This window comes from Lampris incognitus, chromosome 2, assembly GCF_029633865.1.
Source record: "Lampris incognitus isolate fLamInc1 chromosome 2, fLamInc1.hap2, whole genome shotgun sequence".
Lineage (NCBI taxonomy): Eukaryota > Metazoa > Chordata > Actinopteri > Lampriformes > Lampridae > Lampris > Lampris incognitus.
Window position 1 is genome coordinate 6010432 of NC_079212.1, and position 10067 is coordinate 6020498.

A 10067-nucleotide genomic window follows, 5' to 3' on the forward strand; every position below is an offset into this window, starting at 1 on the left:
GTCCTTTTCACCCCCTGGGGGTCAAAAAAAGCAGATCCAACTTCAGTGTTACTGTGGGCCCACAGGAAAGTGTTGGTGCTCCTTTGTATGAAACTCTGACTCCAAGTGTGTGTGTGTGTGGGGGGGGGGTCTGATAAATATATACCCTTGTAGTTTCAACCCGCCAGCGGTTTATGGTACAGTGCACACCAGGCGCTGTTTGATGTTCTGCAGATATCAGCGATGGAAGAGGCGGCCGTGTGTGTAGTTCCTGCTAAGCTCGAGCTGCCTCGGTGCTCAAGGCTCGTCTCGACTATGCGGCCTACGTGCAAGTCTGTACGAAGTGACAAAAATGCAAATTAACAGGACGTAATTGTTCTCGAAGGGTTCGAGCGTTCACTTTCTGTACCTGCTTCATCCGATTCGGCTCGTGCTGGCTGGCAGTTCGGGTCCATCCCAGCGGGCATTGGGACACGCCGCGGGAAGACGGCACGGAGAAGTCAGCAGACCATCACAGGACTCACACAGACACAGTCTCGTTCACATTCCTGTGAGCTGCTCAGAGTCTCCAGCTAACTTAATCAGTCCTGTCTTCAGCCACCGCGGCGGCAAACCCGCACAAACGCAGGGACAATCTGCAAACTCCCACGGACAAAAGACGGGATCAAACCCCCGACCCTCCTTCCTGTGAGGTAACGGCGTATCTCATAGTCAGCACCACCCGAGTCTTTAGGGGGGGGGGAGCTGGTCTGGGTCAAGTCCACGTCTTTAAGGTGTCAACACCATTGGGGCCATTATGTAAAGACTGATACTAAAACAGTACAAGTACAATTCAACAGCATGACTGTAACTGTAGCAGCTTTACCACCACAGTACAAGTCACAATTTCGCTACACCGCCACATTTATTTAGGCTTTTCTTCTCCTCAACGTAGGAACTGATGTTTCAGATTCCAATTCCCCACTGATTCAGGGACATAATTAATATTAATAAGCGGCTGAAGGTGAATGAACGAAGGAATGTTTCACACCAAAATCAATTCATTTGAATGGAATTGTTATGATCAGTGATGATGTGCCCTGTGATGGTCTGGCGGCCTGTCCAGGGTGTCGGCCCTGTGATGGTCTGGCGGCCTGTCCAGGTTGTCGGCCCTGTGATGGCCTGGCGGCCTGTCCAGAGTGTCGGCCCTGTGATGGTCTGGCACCCTGTCCAGAGCGTCGGCCCTGTGATGGTCTGGCACCCTGTCCAGAGTGTCGGCCCTGCGATGGTCTGGCGGCCTGTCCAGAGTGTCGGCCCTGTGATGGTCTGGCGGCCTGTCCAGGGTGTCGGCCCTGTGATGGCCTGGCGGCCTGTCCAGAGTGTCGGCCCTGTGATGGCCTGGCGGTCTGTCCAGGGTGTCGGCCCTGTGATGAGTCTGGCGGCCTGTCCAGGGTGTCGGCCCTGTGATGGTCTGGCGCCCGTCCAGAGTGTCGGCCCTGTGATGGTCTGGCGGCCTGTCCAGGGTGTCGGCCCTGTGATGGTCTGGTGGCCTGTCCAGGGTGTCGGCCCTGTGATGGTTTGGCGACCTGTCCAGGTTGGCGGCCCTGTGATGGTCTGGCGACCTGTCCAGGGTGTCGGCCCTGTGATGGTCTGGTGGCCTGTCCAGGGTGTCTCCCCACCTGTGGCCCAATGACTGCTGGGATAGAATCCAGCATCCCTGCCACCCTGAGAGCAGGATAAGAGGTTTGGATAATGGATGGATGGGGAAAAAAGCCCCAAATCATATTGGATTTTATTGATCCCCTTCAGCGTATGTTTGATATTTATTTAAAAAATAGAAAGTAAATTAGAGTCTTGTACTCGACCGGTCTTGGGAAATTGGTCCACGTTACCCGAGACCGACTCAAGTCCTAGTCATTGTGCTGTCAAGTCCGAGACGAGAGCGAGTCCATGCTGAAGTACTGCAATCCTAGTAACAATACCGCTGACCTTTGACCTCTGCTGGTTTTGGGATGTTAAACAGAGTCTGTGGGCCTGGTGCTTTAAAAGCACGCTCATAATCGAGGTTCAAGTATTTCTCATAACAACAGTGGCCTCATCCTTCTGGTTGCTCCTTCACTATCTGTTGGCATGTTTCCTTAGTGACCCTGGACCTTCCTGACTTTATTTCATCATGGGTTTTATTGTTACCTGTATTGTATTTTATACCTTAAACTGCTTATATTTTACACTTATGTTGTTTAGACTTTGTATTTTTTATTGCAGATTTTTTAGATTTATTATCTCTTTTATTGGTGGCGCAGTGGTTAGCACGATCGCCTCACAGCAAGAAGGTCCTGGGTTCGAGCCCCGGGGTAGTCCAACCTTGGGGGTCGTCCCGGGTCGTCCTCTGTGTGGAGTTTGCATGTTCTCCCCGTGTCTGCGTGGGTTTCCTCCAGGGGGCTCCGGTTTCCTCCCACAGTCCAAAGACATGTAGGTCAGGTGAATCGGCTGTACTGAATTGTCCCTAGGTATGTGTATGTGTGTGTGTCTGTGTGTGTGTGTGTCCTATATGATGGACTGGCGGCCTGTCCAGGGTGTCTCCCCGCCTGCCGCCCAATGACTGCTGGGATAGGCTCAAGCATCCCCGCGACCCTGGGAGCAGGACAAGAGGTTCGGATAATGGATGGATGGATGGATGGATGGATGGATGGATCTCTTTCATGCATGCACTATTTTGAGGTTTGGCACAGCTTCAATGTCGTTGTGCTTGGCACAATGACAATAAAGTTGTTGAATCCTGAATTAGCCCAGAACCTGAAGCTGCTCCTGCAACATGTCTTCCTCATTACACTATCATAACATGAGCAGCATTATATTTGGTGTATAAATAGAGAGAGCTATAACTGATTTGCCTATACAGTATCCCTTAGGTTCAAAATGCAAAGTGAAGTTTCTCTGAAGTGGGTACTCACTTCTCTATTGTGTGTGTTTTTTTTATGTCAAAATAGATTGGTGCGTTGCGTCAGCAGAAATGAGCTTCAGGATATCCAGCGGTCAACATTTTTTAATAAGAGCGTACCTACAGATATAATAGCTATACTATAGGTGGGAAGATGGCGGTGCAAATTCACATTTGCGGCGGCCTCACCCAGCACCGTCCATGCGGTGTCTTTGTCCACGTCTGCGTCTAAGTTTGTTGTGTCGTCGTTTGATGGCTGGGAGAGCTGGCGCTGGATCGGCTGGGGGAGCTTGGTCTGCTGCATCCCGTGGAGCCCAGGGACCACGGCCCTGATCAGAGCTTTGCCCGAAGAGGCAACACCAAGGGCGGTCTGACAGGACGCAGAAGCGGGGCAGGCTAAGCTAATCACTAGCCCATGCAGACCGGCAGTACCGATAACACCGAGGGCGGTCTGGCGGCGGCCTCGCCTGGCGTGGACTGTGTTTTAGTGTTGTCGTGTGGAGTGCGGGGAGGTGTGTCGAAGGTGTCCTGCTGGGAGAGCTGGCACTGGATCGGCTGGGGGAGCCTGGTCTGCTGCATCCCGTGGGCCCAAAGATCACGGCCCTGCTGGAGCTGCGCCCAAGGAGGAAACACCGAGGGCGGTCTGACAGGACGTGGAAGCGGGGCAGGCTAAGCTAACTGCTAGCCCATGCAGACCGGCAGTTCCGACAGTCATCCTGGCTGGCGTTCGTTCTCTGGCCAGTGGAATTTTTGGACCGTGTTGTTATTTTGCGTTGTTCTCTCTGTTTTTGTATGTTTTTGGTAGTGTTGGTTTTTGGGGAAATTTGGGATGTGTGGTTTTGTCTTTTGTGTCTCACAAAAGAAACGACAATAGATTGTTCCTGATTCCTGAAATACCACGTAGGAGAGGACTGCAGGGCTGCAACCATGACGGCATCTTTAACACCTGAAGATAATTTAGCTTCACAAACTAGCAGGTCCAACGAAGACTTTTTCCTCCTGGGGAAAATGTGGACATTTAATGTCTCGTCCCAGACGATGACTCTCTTTTATAGACGCTTTACTGAGGCAGTTGTCATGTACTGTATTGTGGCTTGGTTTGGTAACTTGAGCCCAGCTTACTGACCTTTATAACAGGAAGGTGTTCAGACAGGCTACTTCCCTTCTGGAGTGCCAAGGTCAACCCCTTCGGCCAGAGTTTGAGCTGGCACCCTCGGGTCGTCGGCTGAGGATGCCCTGTGTTAGGACTAAGAGACACAAGGCTTCCTTTGTCCCCACTGTCATCCAGCTGTTAAATGGTAGATAGTTCATCTGCTGTGTGCAGATCGCTGGTTTCCTTGGTCTGTATATCTGAACTCCTGTGGTTCTCCCTGCCCGCCGCGTCCTGTTGTCAGTTCTGCCTTGGTGTTTGTGCGTTTTGTTTTGTGTGAGAGTTTCCTTATACTGGCTGCAAACTCGTTCCCCTGTAAGGGACAATAAAGACACTTCACAGTTAGCCGGGTTTGGTTGGCTTACGCCCATGTCAAGTCAATGTTTTTCTGAAGATGCTTTAGCTGGCAAGTAGCGGGGTCGCCCCGGCTGCCATCAACCAGAACACAGGAAGCTGCTGTCACTCTCAGGTTGACTGACAGGTGTCTCAATACGAGGACTAACACTAAATAACAACAGAATCTGAGCTTCGAATGCCGCGAAAGGTTTGTTCAGATTATAAACTTGACGCGTCACCAGGCATTTTTTTTGGCAGCTGAACGAGTCTAAGACGGTGGAATTAGTTGAGAAAACGGCCTCACTGTCGAGGAAGCTGTCTCAGACCGGGGAAGGACAACATTTAAGTTGTGTCACCGCGTTAGCAGATAGGGATGTCGTATGGACCTGTCGCCCGGCTGGCCCGCTGAAAGCGGCAGTCCGTTTGCAGCGACAGGGCGTCTGTTTACCCAGTCGACTCGTTGCCAAACAACGTGCGGCTGCAGATTGAGGAAGTGAAACTGGCAGATGGTTGTTGTTTGACACGGCCTCCAACGGGCCATCGCTGCCCTGGCTGTCTCGGAGAACTCGTCAGACATCATGTCCCCCGGTCCTCCTCTGCTAAAGCCGACGGGAGGTCTCTGTCACCGCTTTTTCAGTTTTAACATGGGCATCTTCACATTGGCTGCCAGTGACACTCCCTGTTGCCTGTTGCCTGGGCCGCCATCTTGTTTGTTCTCTCACATGAGATTGTGGGTTTTTCCACTTTAGTTTCACTCTTTTCTGCAGTCGTAGATCCACTGAGATGACTCTGCCTTCCTCTGGTCGAGCCGTCTTTCAGTTTCTGCATTTTTTATCCCATCTAACTCCGTTATCCACTTCTTCATTTCAAGATAAAATGTTTGACTGTTTCTTGCTTTTCTCCATCAACTCTGTGACTCTTCTGTTCTCTATAATTATTTTAATATCTTTCCACCTGACCTCATTTGTGCTTGTCCTCCATTATCTTGACACGCTAAAACACCTTCTACTCGTTTGTTCTCCATCTCTTTTTTTCTATCCTGACATTCATACTTTTCCTATTGGGCTCCATTGTTGTGGAATAACCTGCCTGCTGCCATCAGACCATCAGAGTCTGTTGAGTCTTTAAATCCAAACTTAAAACTCATCTTTTTGCCTTAGCCTACAACTAGTTGCCTTTAAGTTGAGTGCTTCACAACCTGGACTGGATGGTGGGCCGGCTTCTGTCTCAATGAATTTACCAACCAATCTTCTGCTGACGAGATTATCGAGTATAGATTATGACGAATTGATGACTTAACTGATTATGGCTAATGAGTATTGCAAACTGTTCTCTTCTCTCACATGTCTTTTCTCTCTCTCTGAATGACGTCTCCTCCTTTCTCTTTCTCTGTGTTTGAATGGTGTCATGTGAGTCTCTCTTGCGTGCACGTGCGGTCGGTTCTCCTCCCTGGTCTCCATGGTGATGGTGGTCGCCATGTGGATGCTGCCTGCCCTTCTTCTCCTCACCTAAGTTTTTCTTATGACATGATGATGCTGGTCACGTGGCTTGGGTCCTGGACTGCTCCGTTGGCACGTGGACACTGCTTGGCATCCTGTGCATCATGTTCTTCATAAATGTTATGTCCATTATAATTCTGTTATCCTCTTTCAATGTTGTATTGTGTAAATTGCGTGAACACAACATCCATTGCACGCTGTCCGTCTTGGGAGAGAGATCCCTCCTCTGCTGCTCTCCCTGAGTTTTCTTCCTATTGTTTCTCCCTGTTAAAAGGGGTTTTTAGGGAGTTTTTCCTTATCCGATGAGAGGGTCTAAGGACAGGATGTTGTGTTGCTGTTAAGCCCACTGAGGCAGATTTGTAATTTGTGATATTGGGCTACACAAATAAAATTGATTTGATTTGATTTGATCCAAAATGCTCAGGTTGGACGGTTTGGAGACAAAGCAAGAGAGAGACAAGCTTGAGATGGTTTGGGCATGTGTGGAGGAGAGATGCTGGGGATGTTGAGAGAAGGATGCTGAATATGGAGCTGCCAGGGAAGAGGAGAAGAGGAAGGCCAAAGAGGAGGTTTATGGATGTGGTGAGGGAGGACATGCAGGTGGCTGGTGTGACAGAGGAAGATGCAGAGGACAGGAAGAGATGGAAACGGATGATCCGCTGTGGCGCCCCCGAAAGTGGGAGCAGCCAGAAGAAGAGGAAGAAGAAGAGGAAGGATTTAAAAAAAAATGCAAAACAGAGGTTAGCTTAAAGTCCACAGTCATCATTTGGCCTGGTGGTGCTTTCACACATCCTGTCCTTGTTTCGGCTCTGTTTGCCTCTCTGGTGTTTTTTTGGCGCCCCCATCAGGATGGATAACATCACTGAAGACATTTAAAAGTGTCTCATGTACAAGAACTCAGATTGTCCTCAAATGAGGAGCAGCAAGCCTTAGTTTGTTCATGCAACCAAAAGAAAAGTTCAATCCAAACACCGAAGTCTGAAGTACCAGAGGAATTTACTGACAAGAGCCGTCTGGTGTCTTTAGGCCTGGAGCTTATGAAGACTTTATCTTATAACTACACGTCTTCTTCTCTGACTGTAAAGGACGGGGACAAAGACTTTGACTCTATGCCTTCTTCTCTGACTGTAAAGAAGAGGACAGGGATGAAGACTTTAACATTATGTCTTCTTCTCTGACTGTAAAGAAGAGGACAGGGACAAAGACTTTAACTCTATGTCTTCTTCTCTGACTGTAAAGAAGAGGACGGGGACGCAGACTTTAACATTATGTCTTCTTCTCTGACTGTAGAGAAGAGGACGGGGACGAAGACTTTAACATTATGTCTTCTTCTCTGACTGTAAAGAAGAGGACGGGGAGGAAGACTTTAACATTATGTCTTCTTCTCTGACTGTAAAGAAGAGGATGAAGACTAACTCTGTGTCTTCTTCTCTGACTGTAAATAAGAGGATGGGGACGAAGACTTTAACTCTGTGTCTTCTTCTCTGACTGTAAAGAAGAGGACGGGGACGAAGACTTTAACTCTATGTCTTCTTCTCTGACTGTAAAGAACAGGACGGGGACGAAGACTTTAACTCTATGTCTTCTTCTCTGACTGTAAAGAAGAGGACGGGGATGAAGACTTTAACTCTGTGTCTTCTTCTCTGACTGTAAAGAAGAGGATGGGGACGAAGACTTTAACTCTGTGTCTTCTTCTCTGACTGTAAAGAAGAGGACGGGGATGAAGACTTTAACTCTATGTCTTCTTCTCTGACTGTAAAGAAGAGGACGGGGACGAAGACTTTAACTCTATGCCTTCTTCTCTGACTGTAAAGAAGAGGATGGGGACGAAGACTTTAACTCTATGTCTTCTTCTCTGACTGTATAGAAGAGGACGAGGATGAAGACTTTAATTCTATGTCTTCTTCTCTGACTGTAAAGAAGAGGACGGGGACGAAGACTTTAACTCTGTGTCTTCTTCTCTGACTGTAAAGAAGAGGACGGGGACGAAGACTTTAACTCTGTGTCTTCTTCTCTGACTGTAAAGAAGAGGACAGGGATGAAGACTTTAACTCTGTGTCTTCTTCTCTGACTGTAAAGAAGAGGATGGGGATGAAGTCTTTGACTCTATGTCTTCTTCTCTGACTGTAAAGAAGAGGACGGGGACGAAGACTTTAACTCTATGTCTTCTTCTCTGACTGTAAAGAAGAGGACGGGGATGAAGACTTTAACTCTGTGTCTTCTTCTCTGACTATAAAGAAGAGGACGGGGACGAAGACTTTAACTCTGTCTTCTTCTCTGACTGTAAAGAAGAGGACAGGGATGAAGACTTTAACTCTATGTCTTCTTCTCTGACTATAAAGAAGAGGACGGGGACGAAGACTTTAACTCTGTCTTCTTCTCTGACTATAAAGAAGAGGACGGGGACGAAGACTTTAACTCTATGTCTTCTTCTCTGACTGTAAAGAAGAGGACAGGGATGAAGACTTTAACTCTATGTCTTCTTCTCTGACTGTAAAGAAGAGGACGGGGACGAAGACTTTAACTCTGTGTCTTCTTCTCTGACTGTAAAGAAGAGGACGGGGATGAAGACTTTAACTCTGTGTCTTCTTCTCTGACTATAAAGAAGAGGACGGGGATGAAGACTTTAACTCTGTCTTCTTCTCTGACTGTAAAGAAGAGGACGGGGACGAAGACTTTAACTCTATGTCTTCTTCTCTGACTGTAAAGAAGAGGACAGGGATGAAGACTTTAACTCTATGTCTTCTTCTCTGACTGTAAAGAAGAGGATGGGGATGAAGACTTTACCTCTGTGTCTTCTTCTCTGACTATAAAGAAGAGGACAGGGACGAAGACTTTAACATTGTCTTCTTCTCTGACTGTAAAGAAGAGGACGGGGACGAAGACTTTGACTCTATGTCTTCTTCTCTGACTGTAAAGAAGAGGACGGGGACGAAGACTTTAACTCTGTGTCTTCTTCTCTGACTGTAAAGAAGAGGATGGGGACGAAGACTTTAACTCTGTGTCTTCTTCTCTGACTGTAAAGAAGAGGACGGGGACGAAGACTTTAACTCTGTGTCTTCTTCTCTGACTGTAAAGAAGAGGACGGGGACACGAGAAGAGCTGAATGACATCGACAGGTGACTTGACAAACTGCTGGCCTGTGTTGTCTGATGGCTCCTGGTTTCTCGTTAGGAACATCGGGACCGTTGGGAAACACGTTGTTTTAGATTTGATCACAACTTCCCATTCCCGTCCACATCCCGTCGTTCCGGGTTTGATTTCAAATCACAAGATTCTACTTTTTCCCCTTAGAAAAGAATAGAGCAACTATTTTTTCCAAGCAGATAAAATTAAAAAAAAAATTGTACAAACTTTATAATAATGCATCACACTTACATGCAAACCATAATTACACTAATAAATGATACTGGTGTGTAAAATATCCTCTCTATATGTATATCTGTACACAACCTCTATATTCAGTTCTCTATAATAACACGTAATACTACTCTATAATAACACAGGGTCACTTAGCGCCGAGTGCGGTCTGCTATAATCCTTTAACCCTGCTTCATCCAGTCAGCACGGTTACATTAATGGGCAGATGTTGAGCTTCTCATCGATTCATTCTGGAAAGATCATCACCTGTAGAGAGGACCTCAGTCCCACCAGAGCGGGCGGCTCAATGCTCTCACTCTTCCTTAATGTCAGGAGACCATCATGATTCAGCCTATGGGACTTAATATCAAATCACATTTACATAAATGTTAATACATAAATAACTGTTAAAATGTAAGTGCATCACCGTCATCATCATCATCACCACCCGGCCACATCCGCCAGCTCCTTCTCGGGAACCCCACAGCGTTCCCAGGCCAGCTGGGATATGGAATCCCCCCAGCTTGTCCCGGAGTCTCCCCCCAGTTGGTCATGCTCAGGACACCTCCGCAGGGTGGGAGCCTCTCCTGGAATCGGGACCCTATGGTGGTGGAGGGGTTGGTCAGGAAGCCGAGCTGTCGGAGCATGTAGCTCCTGGTAGGGTCACTCAAGCCACGGAGGTCTCGGGTGAGGGGCCAGACAGAAAGTGATTCACAAAGCCCCCACAAATAGTCCCCGTGAAAATAAGGGAACCTCGACCGGAATAGGGATACCGGGGGCCCTTCCTGGAGCCGGGCCTGGGAGGGGAGCCCACAGGCAAGCG